The 20,293-nt window shown below is 43.2% G+C and overlaps 1 long non-coding RNA gene across 3 annotated transcripts in view; it reads left to right on the top strand.

Annotated features, from left to right (window-relative positions):
* Positions 1–20,293, top strand: part of LOC109028628 (uncharacterized) — a 162,075-nt gene that overhangs the window by 134,642 nt on the left and 7,140 nt on the right. For all 3 annotated transcript variants that reach the window (XR_010135298.1, XR_002007643.4, XR_010135299.1), the window contains 2 exons: positions 8,526–8,581; positions 10,186–10,335. This is a non-coding gene — a long non-coding RNA (uncharacterized lncRNA). The remainder of the gene's footprint in view (positions 1–8,525; positions 8,582–10,185; positions 10,336–20,293) is intronic.

Below are 20,293 nucleotides of genomic sequence, written 5' to 3'. Positions count from 1 at the left end.
TTACCTATGGCTGAAAATGTCTGTAAAACGGCACTTGAAGGCATGTCCCCATGCAGGGCATCAGAGGAGTCTTGGGTGACTCTAATATAAATTCATTGCCAAAACACAACAAAACTAAACCATATATGTGACACTTCTATAATCAGGCAGTAGCTTTCGCAGATAGGAGGTACAAGTCAAATTTAATATTAAGGTCTGGGTGGCAGGTTTTCCCGTTTTGTTTTTTTTTTTTTTTACCTATCTCAGCTGGTGCTAACATGCCTAACTCCTCTTACTGCTGGAGACATATCTTCCCCTTGGGTGGATGTCCTAGGTCACAGTGAAGTGGCAGCTAGGAATGTGGACAGCCCTCACCCCAGCTGAGTTTGAGGGTCTCCCAGTTTTGAATCTCAGTGCTTTAGGTGGGAGGCAGAGATGCTGTAGGAACCTCACTTCTTCTTCCAGTAGGATGACCAACCACTGATTTGCCTGGGACTTTCAGTTTTAAAATCAGGGTAAGTTGGTCACTCTACTCCCCCAGGGTGTTCTGCTTGCCCATCGTGGCAAAGCTCTGCTCTTATTTGAGCTGACATGTCCATTAACCCGCAGTATTTACTCAGCTTCTATTATGTGCCTAGTAGATAACTAGGAGGGCTACAAAAGAAGGGGGAAAGGAACTGATATTGACGACCTACTGTGTGGCTCTCACTTCACAGAACCAACCAATTCACTCCCCAAGTGTAATCACCATGAGGGCTGGGGTTCTCTCCAGCTCTCTCTCTGTCTGTATTTTAGAACCACCTGGGCAGCTCCTCCAGGAGTTTCTAGTTCAATCAGTCTCGGGTGGGGGAGCCTAAGCACTCTTATTTTTAAAAAGTGCTTCTAAGTGATTCTGGATAACCCTTTTCCTGCATCTCAGACTGTAAGTTTCTCAATGCAAACCTCTATGTGACTGATCGTAGTTGGCATGTGAGAGAAAACTGATTTGTTCATCTGACACTAACGGTGGGTCCCTCCATATACAGCAAGAGTGACAGCAGCTTTGCCCTTGAGGGACATGCTCACCCACTCGGGCCCTGGCAGTCTGGGTTTAGAGGCTGGCTGTTTACAGGCTGTTCAACCTCCTATGCTCTACTGGGGAAGAGGGGAGCCTCTGGTCATCCAGATCCTTGTCCAGGTAACCTCAGGTGATCTCCTATTGGGATCAATTGAACCAGCTTATCTCCACACACTGACCTCTACAAAGCAACCTCCTTCTAACAAATGAAAGCCACAGAAGGTGACCTCCCAGAATATCTGTCACATAATACTGACATCCATTTATTGAATAAAAGTTGGTAAGACATGACAAATGTGCATGAGAACATAAGGTCAGTTTATACCAAGTACCAAATGAAGAATTTCATCAATAAGCAATGTAGGAGTGAAGGAGCCCTTTGGATGGTGTGTTAGTATATTTTCATGCTCCCTGAGACTGGGCAATTCACAAAAGAAAGGGGTTTAGTGGACTTACAGTTCCACATGGCTGGGGAGGCCTCATAATCATGGTGGAAGGCAAGAAGAGCAAGTCACATCTTAGGTGGATGGCGGCAGGCAAAGAGAGAGCTTGTGCAGGGAAACTCCCATTTTTAAAACCATTAGATCTTGTGAGACTTACTATCATGAGAACAGCACAGGAAAGACCTACTCCCATGATTCAATTACATCCCACCATATTCTTCACACAACACATGGAAATTCTGGGAGTTACAATTCAAGATGAGATTTTGGTGGGGACACAGCCAAACCACATCAGATAGGGTAGGGCCAGAAGGCTTCCTGCAGGAGGTAGATAAACTCTGGAAGGTGGGCAAGATAGAAGAGTAGAGAGAAAGCAGACCCTGCTCACAAGAGAATGTGGTCCCCTATCACCATAGTCACTTGTTTGGAGGAAAAAATAAGGCTATCACTTCATTTTCAAACGCTTGCATTGTAAGGCCACTAACATCACCAGTGAATATAGCTTAGAGGTTAAAACCATAAGCTCCAGACAGGAGCTACCTGGGTCCAAGTTGGGCTTCCTAGTTATGTAACCATGGGCAAGATAGAATCCTTTTTCTGTAAAGCTGGATTAACAATGATATCAGCCTAATATGATTGCAATGATGATGATCAGATAACACACATAGAATGTGCAGTACGGAGCCTGGCACATCATAAGCATCCAATAAATGCTGGTGATGATTGTTGCTAGCATTATTAACTGAAGATTTGGTCATTTACTATAATCACATGGGTCAGACATCTCTCAAAATTTTAAGTTCTTGGTGAAATTGTTACTCACAGAAGATGGCTTTCCTTTACTGGCATGGGGGCAAAGCTGACATTAAACCTCCAAGGCTTGCCATGTTTTGAGAATCATCAGCATAATGCTAGATCTATCTTTGCCCAATGAATAAGTAAGCAGATGTCTTACTTTGCTAGGGTAGCCATAAAGTGCCACAGACTGGGTGACTTAACAAAAATTAACTTTCTCATCACTCTGGAGGCTAGAAGTCCAAGATCAAGGTGTTGGCAGGGTTGGTTTCTTCCGAGGCCCCTCTCTGTGGCTTGTAGACGGCCGCCTTTTTGCTGTGTCCTCACATGGTTGTTGCCCTGTGTACACAAATCCTTCATACCTCCTTTTGTGTCCAAATTTCATCTTCGCATAAGGACACAAGTCTGAGTGGATCAGAGCTCACCCTAAAGGCCTCATTTTAACTTAATCACCTCTTTAAAGACCCTATCACCAAATACAGTTACATTTCAAGGTCCTGGGCATTAGGGCTTCCACATATGAATTCTTGGGGGACACAGTTTGACCCGTAACAGCTGGGTTCTGCTTTCCACTCTACTTCTGTTGATACAGAGGAGAGGGAAGTTCCCATGGCTGTTGTTGTCTGCATAGGGAGGAAACCTGGAGTGTTTCAAGTGTGCATAGCATGTGGTTCCTGTGCTCGCTCAGTCTGGCGAAGCTGCCTGAAGCAGTCACAGGAGGTGCAAACCATCCACAGTGCTCAGCATGAACAAAACACTTACTTCCAAAGTGCTTCTGAGAAGTGAAAATGAGATTTTAAATATAAATCATTCGTCCAACACAACCACTAATATGTGCGGCCAATATTTCTCACTAATGGATGGGTTAGAAAATAAATGTATAGCCAATCTCTCAAAATGAAATATGTGTACTCTTTATAATTGCCAATGATTTAGAGTACATCGCTCTCTCGCTTAGTAAATGGAGTTTTCACATCTTTTGTCTTAGTCAAGTAAAATGCAGTCATGTTGATGGTGTTTAATCAAAAGGAAAGACAGAATAAGATGGCTGTTTTTAAAGGTTTTAAGTGCTCATGTGTGTTTTGTGACATGCTTTCTCAACTTTTATACTGAGGACCACCTAGAAAGTTTTATGATAAATAATTGGCTTGTGGTGCTCAAATGCAGAAGGAATAGGAATTCCTAGTCAAACTATTGAGTTACAAAAGGTTTGGTCTCATAGGCTCCTTTAAAGTTGTTTTATTGTATTTTTTTAAGTAAGCACTTGGATCTTCAAAATGTTTCATTTACATGGGTCTTTTCTGTAAGGCAGCACACAAAAGAAAATTAAATTTATTTGAAAATTCTCTCTGCACTAACAGCCTGGAGTATCCTCTTTACTGTCCCCAACACACACACACACACACACACACACACACACACACACACACAGGCACACTCACGCAGGCACACACAGGCGCACACACATGTAGGCACACACACACAGGCACATACACACAGGCACACACACTCGTGCACACAGCCCTCCCCTTAAAAGTAGTTCAAACCTAGAAAGTTCAGTTTGATTCCAGGGTTATTTCTAAAATTCTCACATGTTCTTTTGCAAGCTTAGAAAGCTGCCCTAACAAACACTAAGGTAGTACATATTAGGCCTTCAGGTGTCTTGTTTTACTTATTAAAAGTATTCACAATTGATTTTTCAATTCTTGAATCAAATTTCCCTTTCTGGGAAGGTCTATGACTTGAGTTTTAAGTGTCCTCTTAGCCAGAATCCAATTCTATAGTCTATGGCCAGCCATGAAGGTTGGTATCAGGAAAAAAAGCCTTGGGATGTAGGCTTAATTCACATGGCTTTATTGACTTAGAAGCTATAGATTAACCCTTAAGTATAATTCTTGCCAGTGATGGGATGCCATAAGGAATCGCTGTGTTCAGAAGAGTAGTGATGTTCCCTTTCATTTATATGATGCAAATCATTTATGCTATAATACCACGGAATACGCACACATTCTCTCTAACTGCACTCACACACCCTATAACACACATACACACACACACTCTAAGTAAAGTGTTGTTGGGATATTAATTAGGAATGTCCCTGTTTTATTGGGCAAGTGTAATGCCAGTCTGCCGTATACCATAGAAACAGGAGGGCAGAGCCAGCAGCAGTGTGAGCTTGGCCCTGGACCCACTTCACTGCTAGACAGATGCTCTCATGCTGCACCACTGCAAGTCATCGTTGAGTCACCCTGGCTTCCATGAACTTGCTGACCTTTAATGGGTCTGCAACTGCCCTTTCAAATCACCTGAAAAATAATGGAGCCTATTAATTAGCCACCTTCCTAAAAGCAACATGTCAGGGGAAAGACACTGTGAGGATGAGTGGAGCGCAAGGTGGAGCTTCCCAGGGCCAGTTCAGAGGACATGGGATAGCACCGTGGTCTAAAGCCCAGGTCCTGGACTCCAACAGACACATATTTGAGTCCTGGCTCTGTTACTTATCAGCTTCAAGGGAATAAGTAACTTGCCAATGCTACACAGAAAGTAAATTCCTGGCCAGGCATGGTGGCTCATGCCTGTAATCCCAGCACTTTGGGAGGCTGAGGTGGGTGGATCACTTCAGGTCAGGAGTTCGAAACCAGCCTGGCCAACATGATAAAACCCCATCTCTACTAAAAATACAAAAAAATTAGCCAGGCACGGTGGTGGGCACCTGTAATCCCAGCTACTCTGGAGGCTGAGGCAGGATAATTGCTTGAACTTGGGAGGCGGAGGTTGAAGTGAGCTAAGATCGTGCCACTGCACTCCAGCCTGGGCAACAGAGCGAGACTCTGTCTCAAAAAAAAAAAAAAAAAAAAAGGAAATTCTTATTGCATAGGGTCATGAGGATTAAATGGCGACAAGCACATGAGCCTGGTGTCTGGCACATCCCATCATATTTGCTGTTATGATTATTACTGCAATGCTTACATGGGCACAGCTCTGGGGAAACTTAGCCATGGTTTGATATTAGTGACGTCAATAGACAAGTTAGTGATATCAACTGGTTGTCACCAACTCGACCATCTCTTGCTACATTTCCACTTCATTTTGTGCTGTGTCAGTACACTTGAGCACAAAGAATTGGAGAAACTGGAATTTATTGAAGGCTTGTGAGCCATTCCAAGCTTTTCAGAAAACTCGAGATTGCCAATGTTTATAAACAAAGCATCCTGCTCTGCTGCCCAAAGTTTGAAGAGCTTCATGTCTTAGTGAAAGTAGCCAGTCTGTGATTTACCTGCATGGGACTTGCCTGCTGATCTCTGCAGGCATAAGCATCTTTGCCCAGGTGGCATCTACTGCTTGCCATCTGAAGGTGGGACTGGAACTTTGGGTCCTTCACAGTTGGATCAACTCTAGATTTGCGGGCTTCACTCTCTAGAGACAGTCTCCTGGTGAGGGGAAGCTATTTTCCGTCTACAGTGAGGGGTGAATATAACAGATAAATAAGTTCCTTCTCTACTGCACAGATGTCAAGGGTGAATCATGAGAGGAGGATGCAGAGAGCTGGGGACATTTGAGCAGCAAGGTGCCTCAGCTGGCAACTGAGCAGTTCCTTAGTAGCCCAGTCCTTCGTGGAACCCTTGCCAGTGTTTCCACAGTGCCCTACAGAGCATCATTAATCAAGGCAGAGGCTGTAGAATTGCTTCTCCCTGCTGCAGGGGCTCCCTGAAACTTCCGCCATCTCTCTGCAGCCCTGTGGATGGCAATTGCCAATGGCATTTCTCTCAGCCACCATCTCTTAGGATTCAGACAATTGGACAACTCAACCTTAGCCTGTAAAGATCACCTCTGGGACTAGAGGGGCTGCAGCTCACAGCCCGTGGTTCCTGCTGGGGTCAGGGGGCAGCTCATGTGCCCTGCGGCTCCTCCAGGGCATATGATAGCTGCCTAGGCCACTTCAGTGTCACCAACCCACCTGTGCCTGCCCCTCCTTCCTGCTCTGCCCTTTTCAGTCCCTTTCCCTGAGGCTCCTAAGGGAATTTGATTTCAGGGTCTCACGTCTCTCATCAGGACATGTGGGAGCAGTGCATTCAAAGGGATTGAGAAAAGGCCAATTTTGTGTCATTTTTTTTTCTGGCAGTATGCTTGGGTGTGCCAGAGATCACACTAGGATAAAAGCAAGAGGTAGGCAGGCTCAGAGCCAGAGTGGAACAGTGGGAGAGGCAGTCGGAGGGATGTTTTCAACTGCAAGGAGTAGAGTACCCAAAAGCAGGCTAAAAGCAGTTTAAGCAATAAGGACTATTTTTCCTTCCAAATAATAAGTTCAGAAGCAGTTGATTATTGGGGTTGGTTCAGTAACTCAGTTATGTCTGGATACCAGGTTGTTGCCTCTGCTATTTTCTGAGTTTTCCAAAAGTCCAAAAGCAAGATGGGGTAGAGCTCTAGCCCATATCTCTCCAGGAGGAAAATCTTTCCAAGAAGATCCCCCAAGGTATTTCCACCAATGTCTCTGAATAAAACTAGGTGCCATGGCTGCCAGTGGCTCAAGAGCAACTGGAAAGTGAGTTTCTAACGTTTTGAGCTTCTGTTTGTCATTGATCCAGGTTCCCCCAGCAGGGGAGTATAGGCGGGGGACAGCTGCTAGAGAGGCAACAAGCAGTGATGGCGACAGATGCTATCATTTATGAAGATCTGAGTGCTAGCACTGCATTTTTACTGTAGAATTTTACAAATATATATTTTGTTCTTCCTATCCCCACAATAAAACAATATGTATTAAATTATGCTGCATAGTCTCACATGTGTATCTATAAAATTCCAGTCTCAAAAGTGGGTTATTGGCCGGGCACAGTGTCTCACACCTGTAATCCCGGCACTTTGGGAGGCTAAGGCAGGTGGGTCACTTGAGGTCAGGGGTTCGTGACCAGCCTGGCCAACATAGTGAAACCCCATCTCTACTAAAAATACAAAAATTAGTCAGGCGTGATGGTGCGCACCTGTAATCCCAGCTACTGGGGAGGCTGAGGCAGAAGAATTGCTTCAACCTGGGAGGCGGAGGTTGTAGTGAGCCAAGATTGTACCACTGCACTCCAGCCTGGGTGACAAAGCAAGACTCATCAAAAAATAAAAATTAAAAAAGTAGATTATTTATGCACGTAAGAAATAGCTTCATTTTCAAGAAGCAGCAAGACAACAGCATAAATAGCTGGTGGTACAATAGACATGCCTTTATCCCTTTATGGAACTGGAGGATTAGGACCTGGGATCTGCTATTAATTTAATGCTTTAGCAAATTAGTAATCACAATGATAAGAAACTGCAGCCTTTCTTCCCAATTCCTTTCATCAATAGGCAAGGAGGGCACAGTGAGATGGAGATGTATTGCTATCACACGCACCAAGAAACTTTGAAAGGAAATGTGGATCTGTATAAAATATTTCCAACATTTTATAAACTATACCACAGAATTAAAGATAACTCAGGTTATCCAAGGAAGGAGAAAGGAACCTACCACATGCCCATGCTACCAATGAAGTGACTGAAACTCAGAGGTGCTAAATACTTAGCATCAAGCCTAGAAAGTTAGTCTGTCTGGCACCAAATATTGGATTTTTATCACTGTGTCACCCAGCAAAAATCCAACATTTTAAATACTCGTATAGATTTTTCTTAAAATTCTTCCTTTCCAATGTGTAGTTAATACTCTATTTTATTTAAATTATACTTTAAAATTAGACCCAGTAGCGTTTGCATTCATGAATTTCTTTTAATTTTATATTTTGCATATGAGATGTAGCTTGATTTTAAGGAGCATGCAAATTTCAAAGGCACTGCTATGCATATCCACCACATTCTTGTCTACCTAATGGCTTATCGGGCTGGGCAGTCAACTCAGGCAATGGTAGCTGCCCTGGGTCAGGTGAGCACTCAGGTTGTGTATGCTGCGAATGGCGGTGAAGCTTATGCACTACAAAAGGGATGGACTCAAAGGGCACTAACTCGTCTGAGACTCGCCAGTTTTCACTGGGTAAATCAGGTGTAAATGTGATGTATAACACCCATCCTCTCATGGCCAAAGTCACAGTGTCATAGCCCTTGTATTATATTAGTCAAAGATTTCCGAAATGCAAAATGTCTATCATTCTTGTATTATTTGCTCTTGTATTAGTGAAAAATTTCTGAGACGCAAAACATCTGTCATTCTTGTATTTATTATTTCTGAGGCAAGATGCATATAATTGTTAATAAAAGATGTGTTTTTCCTACAGAAAAATAATCTACTGTGAAGCTGAAAGATTTTTGAATGGGGTGACATCTATTGCATGTAAGTGAAATTTTCACACAATAGAGTTGTTATAAGAAAGATCCTTATGTAGCATCTATTTGAATCCCCTTGCTCTGAAGATGAAGAAACTGAAGTAGTGAAAGGTGAAATAATTAACCTAAGAACATACATAAAGCTACCCGTTAAATTGTGCTTAGTATTATTATAACACGATTGTTATTTTTAAGGTTTTATAGCGTTATTGTAGAGAATTTTCAACACGGAAGAAAAATAAGCTCTCCTCGGATTCCTCCACTCTTATTTTGGAATATTTTTCTTTCAATTTTTTTTCTACTTCAGTGTCAGATTTTCTAAGACTCCCATTTCCTATGGTATATACTTATTCAGATACCAAGCTCATTAAATGAAAGGATATTTGAAATAGCTACTAAAAAGTTCTACGAATGAAATAATTTTGATTGGAAAAGTGTTGGTTTTCCAAGGTTCTCTATCCACCTGGTGTAGATAGTCTTTTGAACATGCTTTCCCACTGTTAATTGAACACAGCTGGGTATTAGCATGTCACCAGAGCTTTAAAACCAAAACTCCAGTAGATCACTTATTTTATGGCTGTTTCCACACTGGACCTCACTAAGCTGACCAGATATTTGGTCAACATGTAGACTCAACCCAGGCCACTGAGTCAGGAGGCTGTACTCATGATGATTAGAATCTGCATTGTTCTTTCTGGAGCATATCTGCATCCATTCTGTTCTTCATTCCCCTCACTGACCTTCTAGAAAGGGACTGTTGTGACCCTTTTCCAGGTGACAGACCTGACACTCAGGGAACAGGAGTTTAACCATTGTAAATGCCTGGAAACCACACCTTCTGACTTCAAGGCATGAGCTTTACAATGTGACTGCCTCTACATTGGACCTGAAATTCATATTATTGGAATCCTTTAACCAGAGACGAGGCAAGGGAGCACTAGGAAGTTTCCTGAATTAGATGTGAGGCTAGAGTCGATTATCTCTAATGTGACTTCATCCTTTGAAAGCCTGTAATTCTACATTGTTGCCCCTTCACATTAGTCCTGGTGCTTGGATGGTAGATGGGCACAGAGTGGCCAAGAAACAAAATATCCTGCCCATAAAGCTAAGGCCCAGTGGGCCAGTTTCAGAAGAGTATCACATTTGAAGAACTGCATCCCATGAAGGGGATTTAATTTTATTTAGGTCTTTCTCAAAAATTCATGGGGGATCCAAGAGCAAAATCTACACCAAATCTTTATAACTTCTCTTGTTCTGTTCTCTGCCACCCCCAATTAGTCAGAGATTTCTCACTCCTACGCCATGAGTATACTCTCTCTCATCCAGATGGTCCTGTCCCTGCCACCTGAGTGTCTTGTTTTCCTATCATGACCCATTTGACCAGTTTCATCCTCCCACTCCCCATGAAGCTGCCTGGGAAATACATTCTTCTCTCCCATCTCTTTTCTCATCAGGCTTTGCATAAGCTTTTGCCCTTTCTGCCCTCAGAAATAAGGAAAAGAGGGGTAAGTATAGGAAAAGCAAAGCTGGCAATTCTGAAATTGTTATATGCAGGCAGTGGATAAAGTCTGAACTCTTTACACATTAAAAATATTGTGTCTTCTCATACAGAGGAAGTTATTGTCCCAAAGTTGTGTGTCATGCCCGAAGTGTCTGGGATCCCCGAGTGCCTGTGGTGCCCAAGAGCTGTGAATCTGCTATCATCAACACAGAGGGTACCTTCTGAATGGGCTATGTCTGCAGTGATGCTGCAAATGGAAGGTAATGGAGGAGAGAAATCCATCTGGATGAAATGGAAGCTGCTTTGTACCCTTAGGCTGGCATATGCAGCCCAACTTATGGTTAGCACTGGTGAGATTTTGATGTGTGGAGGACAACCCATGTGCAGTGCAGCTGCATCTGTACCCACAGGGTGGAGGATGCAATCTAACTTCTCAGCTACTGTAGCCATGTGAATGGGCTCTGAAAATTTTCATTAACTGATGCATTAAGATAATGGAAAAATAATGATACACACAGGACAATTGCTTTCATTATAATGTAGGAATTAAATCGGAACATCTTTTCTTCCACTCCCCTCTGTGTAGTTCAGAAAAGACTCTTAGGGTTTTAAGCTCTCTCTCAGGTGGAAGAATATTTAAATAAATTATATAACTTTAGTTCATTATCTCCCGACGCTTAGAGCTTTATACTTGTGATGAGATGGGTTTGTTTTCCGTTTTTTCTCCCTTTCCCCCTACCTCCATCACTCCAGGCAGAGCTCCTGGGAATGTTTGGCAAGGTTAATAAAAAGATGGAAAAAAAAATCTTTGGTAGGGTGGCATAAAAGCATATGAGTTAAAGCTGGCAAATTTAGCTAGAGGAGGGGCTGTTTGTCCTCTTAAAGCTCAAGTCTGAAAAATCCGAAGGAAGTGAGGCTTTCTTCAGCTAAGTGCCTGCCACTTCCTCTCCAGAACTGAGCCTACAGTGATGCTCAGAACCTGAAGATGCCACACACAGTTCTGGGATGCAGCCAGGAGCCCTAGGGTGAAAAAAGAGCTCAAATAATCATGATTGTGAGGTCAGGGAAGGTGACTGGAAAGAAAGGGAATGCCCATGTGTGTGCCCAGGTTGGAGTCTCTATGGAAGGATCAGGAAACTAGAACACATTTGCACTATCCTTTGGACTCTATAATGTAAGGCCTCTTTTCATATGACGCGCCATACCTAGTGCCCCAAATGGCATTACAACTAAATATAATGCATTTACAAGTGCTCAGTTGCAGAAGCCTGTACTACATCAAAATGTTAAACTAGAAGTACAATTGTTTCCCTTAAAAGTGTCAGGGGGCCGGGAGCAGTGGCTCATGCCTGTAATCGCAGCACTTTGGGAGGTTGAGGCCGGTGGACCATGAGGTCAGGAGTTCAAGACCAGCCTGGCCAACATGTTGAAACCCCGTCTCTCCTAAAAATACAAAAATTAGCTGGGCGTGGTGGTGTGTGCCTGTAGTCCCAGCTACTAGGGAGGCTGAGGCAGGAGAATTGCTTGAATCCAGGAGGCAGAGGTTGTACTGAGCTGAGACAGTGCCACTGCACTCCAGCCTGGGTGACAGAGCGAGATTCTATCTCAAAAAAAAAAAAAAAAAGGGGCAGTTGGATTAATATTTTAGAAGTCAGTGTTGGTGGTCACACCACCTGTGACACACACACCTGTGATGGGGAGGCAACTGTGAGCGCTCTCAAATGGCTGTGCCACTCTGACACCTGTGAATGAGAGAAGGACAGAAGAGGGTTTGGGCAGGAGTCTCAGGCTGCACTGCAGTTCCAAGCAAGTTTTAGGAAGACCAAGAGGGAGACCTTGAGCCAAAGTCTTGCATAAGAGGGTTCTTGTGTCTTGGAGGAATGGCTGTCACCAAAAAAATGCAGTCCTAAGGGAGGCCTGGCAGGTTCCCCACCTACAGATAAATCTGAAGAAATTTGCACCGAAGAATGACAGTTTCACCTCTCCCTCCCCCATTAGAGATCCAGGTGGAAATAAATTTGGTGGTTGGACTCTACACTGCTGTGCTTAGAATAAACTCAGCAGTTTTGCTGATTTTCTTTCTTTGATGAACATTTAAAAAGAAGATCCCAACTGAGTTGCTTCCTTTTTTCTTTCTGATAATAGGCTTGAACAGTGGGAAGGAAAAGGCTGCAGATGCCTGCGTGGAGAACTAATTGAAAGTAGCCACTGAAACTAACGGTACTAATGGGGATGGAATACAAAACTCAGAATTCTAAGGAGTTTGGCCAAACTTTTGAAACGAGTAGTGCACACCTGCATCTGCTTTCTTCCACCCACCCACTTCGCTGCTCCTAGTAGTCTGTCTTTGATCTCTGTCCCTCTGCTGAAATTAGTCCCTGGGAGGTCACCGAAGCCATCCTGCACACTATGTTCACCAGCCTTTGCTTGTCCATCCTGGGTCTCCACCTCTCTGCCAGGTGCCACTGCAGATGGTCACCTCCCTCCCTTCCACTGCTGTCTCCATGGATGTGATTTTATGTCTGTTTGCTACTCTTCATAGCTCCTTTCTGTCTCCACTCACTTCTGATCTTCCTCTTATTCCCAAATAGATTCTCCATGCTCTGCCCTCAGCCTTGAGTGCTTCACAAGTGGTAGCTATTATAATTATTCTTTAAAAGTCAAAAGCTTAGATTTTCTTAAAACCAGTCCTAGTACATCCTAGTACATGGGATAAGTACCTGGCCACAACTGGTTGGGTCTGTGAGTAGGTACAGCCCCTTTAGAGCATGACATCTCCATTTTGCCATGGATTCTACCACCTACTTTACTCACTTGTGTGGCTGCCTGGTCCGTTGAGCCATGGAATTTCTAACCACAGCCTTATAATCATTTTCTATTTGTTTCTCTGTCTGTCTGTCTGTCTCTCTCTCTCTCTCTCATGCCTCATCTCCCCTTGATAACCAAAATATCCTTCTCTGACCTGAGCACATCTTTCTGTGGGAGAGAAGGTAGGGGCTGGCAGCTCCTCTCTGCAGGTTCCTTCCAGTTCTGTGCCTTTGTCCTAAAGGCATCATCAGCAGTCTCTTCCTTTTTGATTAGGGGTGTCAGAGGCATTTGAACCAGAGTGACTCCATCTTGAATGAGGGCTAGGAAAATGAGGCTGGGATTTGCTGGGCTGCCTTCTCAGAAACTGAGGTATTTCTAGCCTCTAGATGTTTACGGTTAAGGGAATAGATTGACAATGTTTGCTAAACAGACCCAGACTTGGAAGTGTCCTGATATCCCAATATCTTGAGAACAAACGCATTTCTAGTTTTGCTTTAAAGATAGTATTGATTCTTGCGAAATACAATAATTAAGAAAATTAGTCCTTTATCACAAACCCTTATAACAGAGATCTCCCCATTATTATTATTATTATTATTATTATTATTATTATTATTATTTGAGATGAAGTCTTGCTCTGTCACACAGGCTGGAGTGCAGTGGCGCCATCTCGGCTCACTGCAGCCTCTGCCTCCTGGGTTCAAGCAATTCTCCTGCCTCAGCCTCCCAAGTAGCTGGGACTATAGGTGCCTACCACCATGCCTGGCTAATATTTTGTATTTTTAGTAGAGACAAGGTTTCACCATGATGGCCAGAATGGTCTTGATCTCCTGACCTCATGATCTACCAGCCTCGGCCTCCCAAAGTGCTGGGATTACAGGCGTGAGCCACTGCACCCGGCCCAATCTTTTTTATCCTGTATATAAGCAAGCACTGTAACTAGGGTGGACACATTCCCCCTCTTACTTTCGGGAATGCCCTGCTTTGTCCATCGAGTAGCTGTCCTTTCACCACTTTACTTTCTTAATAAACTTGCTTTCGCTTTGCACTGTGGACTCTCCATAAATTCTCAGGCAAGATCCAAGAACCCTCTCTTGGGGTCTGGATTGGGACCCCTTTCCTGTAACAGGGGCAGACTTTCCTTTTTTCTCTTCTGATGTTTTATAGCTCCATGTTAGAATTGCTGCCCCAGCTGTGAAGGACACTGAGCATTAAATAATGCAGGGACTCCCATCCCTCACACCCAAAGATGAAAAGAAGTATCAAGGAAGAAGAGAAGGAAGAGATTCTGGAGCTAATGCAGGAGATCAAATTCAAATGAGAGTTTACGATTCAGTGCACAGATTCTGGATTGAAGAACCCAGGCTCCTGCTAAAGCTGTAATTCCTCCTCGAACTTCCAGAGAGCCAGTCTCTGGGAGCCAATGCCAGACACAGAAAGCATCATGCAATGAGGGAACGCAGGGCTTCTGTGTATTGCATAGGTTTTGCACTCTTAGGTGGATGGTTCATTTGCATATAGGTGCATTCAGCTCCAAACTCTCTGGGATGATTGAAAGAGCTAGCTGATGTGCTGCTGGATTCGGTTTGCCAGTATTTTATTGAGGATTTTTTGCATTGATGTTCATCAGGGATATTGGTCTAAAATTCTCTTTTTTTGTTGTGTCTCTGCCAGGCTTTGGTATCAGGATGATGCTGGCCTCATAAAATGAATTAGGGAGGATTCCCTCTTTTTCTATTGATTGGAATAGTTTCAGAAGGAACGGTACCAGCTCATCTTTGTACCTCTGATAGAATTCATCTGTGAATATGTAAATGACGAGTTAATGGGTGCAGCAAACCAACACGGCACATGTACACATATGTAACTAACCTGCACATTGTGCACATGTACCCTAGAACTTAAAGTATAATTTTAAAAAAAGATTTTTCTTTTATTTAAAAGAAAAAAAGAGAAAGAGCTGGCTGAGTCAGACTACAGTTTTCATTCTAGTCCTAGTTTTGTGATCTTGGGACATCCTTCAACTTTTCCAACTCATTATTTCTTTAGTGACAAGTGGGGATAATCCCACCTCCCAGGGCTTTTAGGAGTGCAATTTGATGTGATAATAGGAAGATCTAGCACAGTACTATAAACATAGTGTTACTGGCAGCAAATCCGTATGGGTCTGCAGCAAACTGTTCTTCCCTCTTCAGAAGAAAGAATTCAGCTGAAGGGGCATAAGGCAGAGCGAGAGAACGAGGCAAGTTTTAGAGCAGGAGTGAAAGTTTATTAAAAAGCTTTAGAGCAGGAATGAAAGGAAGGAAAATACACTTGCAAGAGGGCCAAGCAGCCAACTTGAGAGATCAAGTGTCCAGTTTGACCTTTGACTCAGGGTTTTATAATATTGGCATACTTCTTGGAGCTTGCCTCTCTTCTCCCCTGATTTTTCCCTTGATGTGGGATATCTGCATGCACAGTGGCCTGCTAGCACTTGGGAGAAGCCACTACAACCATTTCCTGGAGTTGTATGATGCTCACCTGAGGCATTCCTCCCTCACCAGATGAATGCTCTGAGAAGGTCATACACCAGTTAAACTCCGCCATTTTGCCTCTTAGTGTACATGCTTGAGCCCACTCACCCAACTCCTGAGATCTTATCGGGAAACTGCTGATCACCAGTTTCAGGGTTTTTTCTGTCTATTGGGAGACTGCCTTTCCCTAGTGCTGGCTGCGACCAATTACTATTTTAGAGAAACAGTGTAACAACCGCCTGACCATATTGCCTGATGGTTGCCTGACCTTCCTGATGCAGTGGGAGGGAACCCTATCCTGCCCTTTTCATGCAAAACTAGCTACCTGCTATAACAATAGGAGGCAAACAACAGCCAGGATCATCCTGTACAGCTGCATAGGTTGTGCGCTGTGCAATGCCAAGGGTGTCATTCACATAGTCTCTCCATAATCATATGCAGTAGCCCCACCTGCAAATGTCGGTTCCCTTCATCTCCTTTCCCCAATGAAAGTAGCGAAAAGATTAGAGAGAACAGCAAGGGGCACTTGATAACTACACGACTGACACAGATATATTAACATAATGTGACCAACTTCTGCTTCCTCTACTTGAAAAAAGGGGACCCCTCAACATGTAATGAACGCTAATGTACTAGGCACTCTAGGCCCTCAATAGGCATTTCTGTCCCATTTCTGTACAGCACAGTCCTTTATAGCCTGTGGTCCAGTTGTCTTCGCCCCTGAGTGAAAGTAAAAAGCTGTTTCCATCCAAGAGCATATTACTGGCTTCAAGCCACCTCTTCTTAAACTCTTAGCCCGTGCCTTTTCCCCACATCTCACACCAAGCCCAGCATCACTGTAAAGTCAAACTAAAATCTGGCCTGAGAAAACCTCTGTACTCTCATACTTGAGTTCTTATGGAGAAACTGTAACCTAACATAGTAGGCAGGTAAACCGAAAACTAACGCAGGAGTATGCTTCTCTAAGCTAGCAGAGTCTCAGCCAATCCCAGCAGCCATGCTTGAGCCACTCACAGGCAGCCAGCTGTTCAAACCACGTGCAAAGGAGGCTAACGCAGAGCTGTAACCAATCCAGCTGTTTCTGGACCTCACTGTTGTTTTCTGCAGGCTCCTTTTTTTTTCCTCTGTCCATAAATTTGCTCTGACCATGTGGCAAGTGCTAGAATCTCTCTGAATCTGCTGTGATTCTGATGGCTGCCTGATTCGTGAATCTTTTTCTTTTTCTTGCTCAGTTAAACTCTGTTATATTTAATTTATTTAAAGTTTTTCTTTTAACACTGTGTATCTGGTCCATCAGTCCTCAGGGGACAGTCCTTTGGTATCTAGTGATAAGAGAGTTTTAGGGGTCATGAGCGTAGCCCCAGCTATGGAATCTCAGCATCAGGGCGGCCTTCAGAACTCAGCACTGCCTCACCTGTCCACCCCTCTCATGAGCCTCACCCTCTGCACTTTGCTCACATTTCCCCCTAAAGTTTTCCTTGTGGCAGGAGATGCTTGACGTCAAGACCTTCCTTCTGAACATCAGTCAGCAGTGTGAAAACTGAAAACAGATAATATATTTCAGAAGAAGACTTCTGATCTCTGAGAGACAAATTATGAAAATTCTAACTAGCCCTATCTTTAAGGCATAGAAAAATTATGTTGTCAATATATTGCCTTCTGTTTTGTACATGTTCTTCAAAATCAAAGACTGTTAACGTGCTATTGCTTTTCATCTTTGCCTCAATTGAATGCATTTATAAGGCCAGTAATTCTTACCATTAATATCAGACCTTCAGTTTTCATTTTTACTGATTTTTATATAACAATTTTAAAATGCAATAAACTGCATGAGTACACACTGATGTTGAAAGACAGCACCCGAATCCAGCTGGTAGCTGGCAGGTAGTGCCACCATCCAATTACCCAAAATGTTTCCTAGCCAGCTGATGTACAAGAGTCCCAACTGGGGTTTGAATGTCAAATATCTAAAAGATAAGGGCTGAGCACACTGATAACTAAATATCAAACTGGAAAAGTGACAGGGTCAACTGCTGTCTCGAACTCCAAGTCCATTAGATGGGGTGAGCCACAGACACCAAGGGCCTTGTCGGGGGAAAGCAAATAACTGCTTTGGTCTATTCCATGCATCTATCTTCTCTGGGTTGACCCTGCAGAAATCTATAAGGCTGAGGTCCTGCGGTCAAGGTAGGACCAGTACTCTGGTCCTGGCACCGCTGGGTTTTGTCATCCACTTCTAGACAACTCTGCAGGGCAAGGCTGTTTTCTGCCAGGTACCATTACTGGAGGGCTCTAGACCTCGAGAAATGTGTAATTAAGAAGCTCATCCTACCTCTCATAATCATCCTACCCCTTCCTTGCTGCTCTCACCCCCAAAGATTCCTGCTGAGGGGTCAGTAGGTCACTCAGAAGACAATGGAGAGCCACTGACAGGGTTTAAGGCAGGGAACCACAAGCCTAGATTTGCATTTTGAAAAGATAATTCAGGGAACATCATACATCTATGCGGTCCTTGGGGGGAAATGCTAGAGCTGAGAATGGATTCCATATTAGATCCTCTCATCCTGCCAAGAACTGAACTTTGTCTCTCCATGCATCAAACTCTTAGATAGGATGCCCCAATGGTGGACACATACAGCATATTTGCTGTTGTTGAGTTAGACACTTAGAGGATTGAATCAGTAACATCATTTTCTCTTTTTACCGACTCGTTTTCATTGATGTTACCTTGCACTCTATTCCTCCCTAACCCATGTAGCTCTGTCCACCCTAATTTTCCTCAAGATGTCCTGACCAAGTGGGAACAAAAGAGATCAACAGTAGCGCTTTAATTATTTCCTCTCACAAAAGTCTGCACCTGCAGTCACTTTCAATCTCTCTTGGGTGAGAGAGAGTAGAAGGTAGTAGAGTGGAGTGGGAAGAACTCTGAACATGAAGTCCAAATACCTGAGTTTTCCCCTGTTCTGCCCCTTACTTTTCATGTGACCTGGGGTCATGCCTCCACTCACTTACCTGTAAAGGAGGACCAGGTCACCTTGCACATCCTAAAGTATGGAGTCTATGATTCTGCAGTTGGTTCACTGTGCTACTTGGAGGGATATGGCAGGAACAAGAATGATAATCCTTGCTTTCATGCTGAGCTGGCTTCTTCTGAATTGATTTGACTTGGTTATTCAAATGAGTTTCAGCTGCCTCTGCAAGAAAACAAGCATCTTCCCAAAATGTATTGGCCCTTCTCCAGAAGTTATGCAAATGGCAGAGATGCTGGTTTATTAGAAGCAAAGAAAGAGGCTCTCTTCCCTGAGCAGCCTTCAGTGGTGGGAATCCCCAGTGCCTCTGCTAGCTGGGCATTCTGCTACTGTAAAGGAGCCCATGAATGCGGAGAACTCGGTCACAGGGTTTGAACCAAGGTAAAAATACTCACTGTGGCACATCAGGGGTGACTTGGGGTAAGGCAGGAAGCTTTGCCCTCACTGAGCTCTAGCAAGGAAGGGTGGGGCCTAAGCCATGGCTCTGCTTAGCCTCCTACCTGGTAATTTATCAAGCAGCAGATGATGCAATATTATATAGCTATTAAAAATAATAAAGAGATGTGCATCTATTTATATAGAAAAATCTTCACAATATGCCAGTAAATAAAAAGTGAACTATAGGCCGGGCGCGGTGGCTCACATCTGTAATCCCAGCACTTTGGGAGGCCGAGACAGGCGGATCACAAGGTCAGTAGATCGAGACCATCCTGGCTAACACGGTGAAACCCCGTCTCTACTAAAAATACCAAAAAATTAGTCGGGTGTGGTGGTGGGTGCCTGTATTCCCAGCTACTCGGGAGGCTGAGGCAGGAGAATGGTGTGAACCCCGGAGGTGGAGCTTGCAGTGAGCAAAGATTGTGCCACTGCACTCCAGCGTGGGCAACAGAGTGAGACTCGTCTCAAAAAAAAAAAAAAAGTGAACTATAAAAACAGAACATACAATAAAATCCCATTTTCATTATACACTGTCTATATAAGATATATAAAATAGCTAATATTTATTGAAGACTTACCAAATACCAGCCATTGATTTAAGACTTTACACATACTATCTCATTTGATCATCCCAAAATGCTGTACAGAAGGTACAATTTAAAATCCCAATTGTACAGATAAGAAAATGGAATCAAATGAAGTTCAAGTGAATTTTCAAGATCAGAGTCAATAAGTGATAAAACTAGGCTATAAATCCAGTCACTCTGACTCTGGCCCCTAGGCTTTTGGCTATCTGGCTGTACTATACAGGCCTCTGGAAAGTTTAGAGCAAAGAATTGATATTGGTTATTTCTTGAAATGGGTCATTTTCTTCTTTTAGCTTATCTGTAACACAAGTATTATAAAGATAATATGCATATATTTATGCGGTAGATATCTTACATTGGAAAAAACAATCTCAATTAGAAAAACCACAATTAAAAAGGTAATTAGAAAGAACACAATAGGAAAAAGGACTTCTGTAAATCTTTATTTCTGTCTATTGAGTTCTTGAATGTATTTCACAGGCCAGTTGGCAGTACTATTTGTCTGCCTGTAATCTTTTTAAATACTCCAAGGTCTAATTGTCTAGTTGCTTAATAAAACTGATTCCCTTTGAGGTTCCCTAACAAGCTAAATAATGCCTTTCAAAAAGAGCTGAGTAACCAGTTAAATGGAATTACATAGGCATGACTATTTGCTGCTTAAGTCAACTGTGATATTCTCAGACTTCATAATTGGTTATGTATTTGCTAACTCTGCGGCAAATGAACATCTCATACTTCCTAGTTTGCCGGTATAAAAGAAAATCATTTAAAACTTTACTTTCTGATATGTATTTTACGGTAAGATGTTGGAAAAATATACATTTTCAAATGCTGAACACACTT

Source organism: Gorilla gorilla, chromosome 8 (assembly GCF_029281585.2).
Source record: "Gorilla gorilla gorilla isolate KB3781 chromosome 8, NHGRI_mGorGor1-v2.1_pri, whole genome shotgun sequence".
Taxonomy (NCBI): Eukaryota; Metazoa; Chordata; class Mammalia; order Primates; family Hominidae; genus Gorilla; species Gorilla gorilla.
Note: the sequence above shows the minus strand (reverse complement) of the source record. Positions and strands in the feature narration are given on the sequence as shown.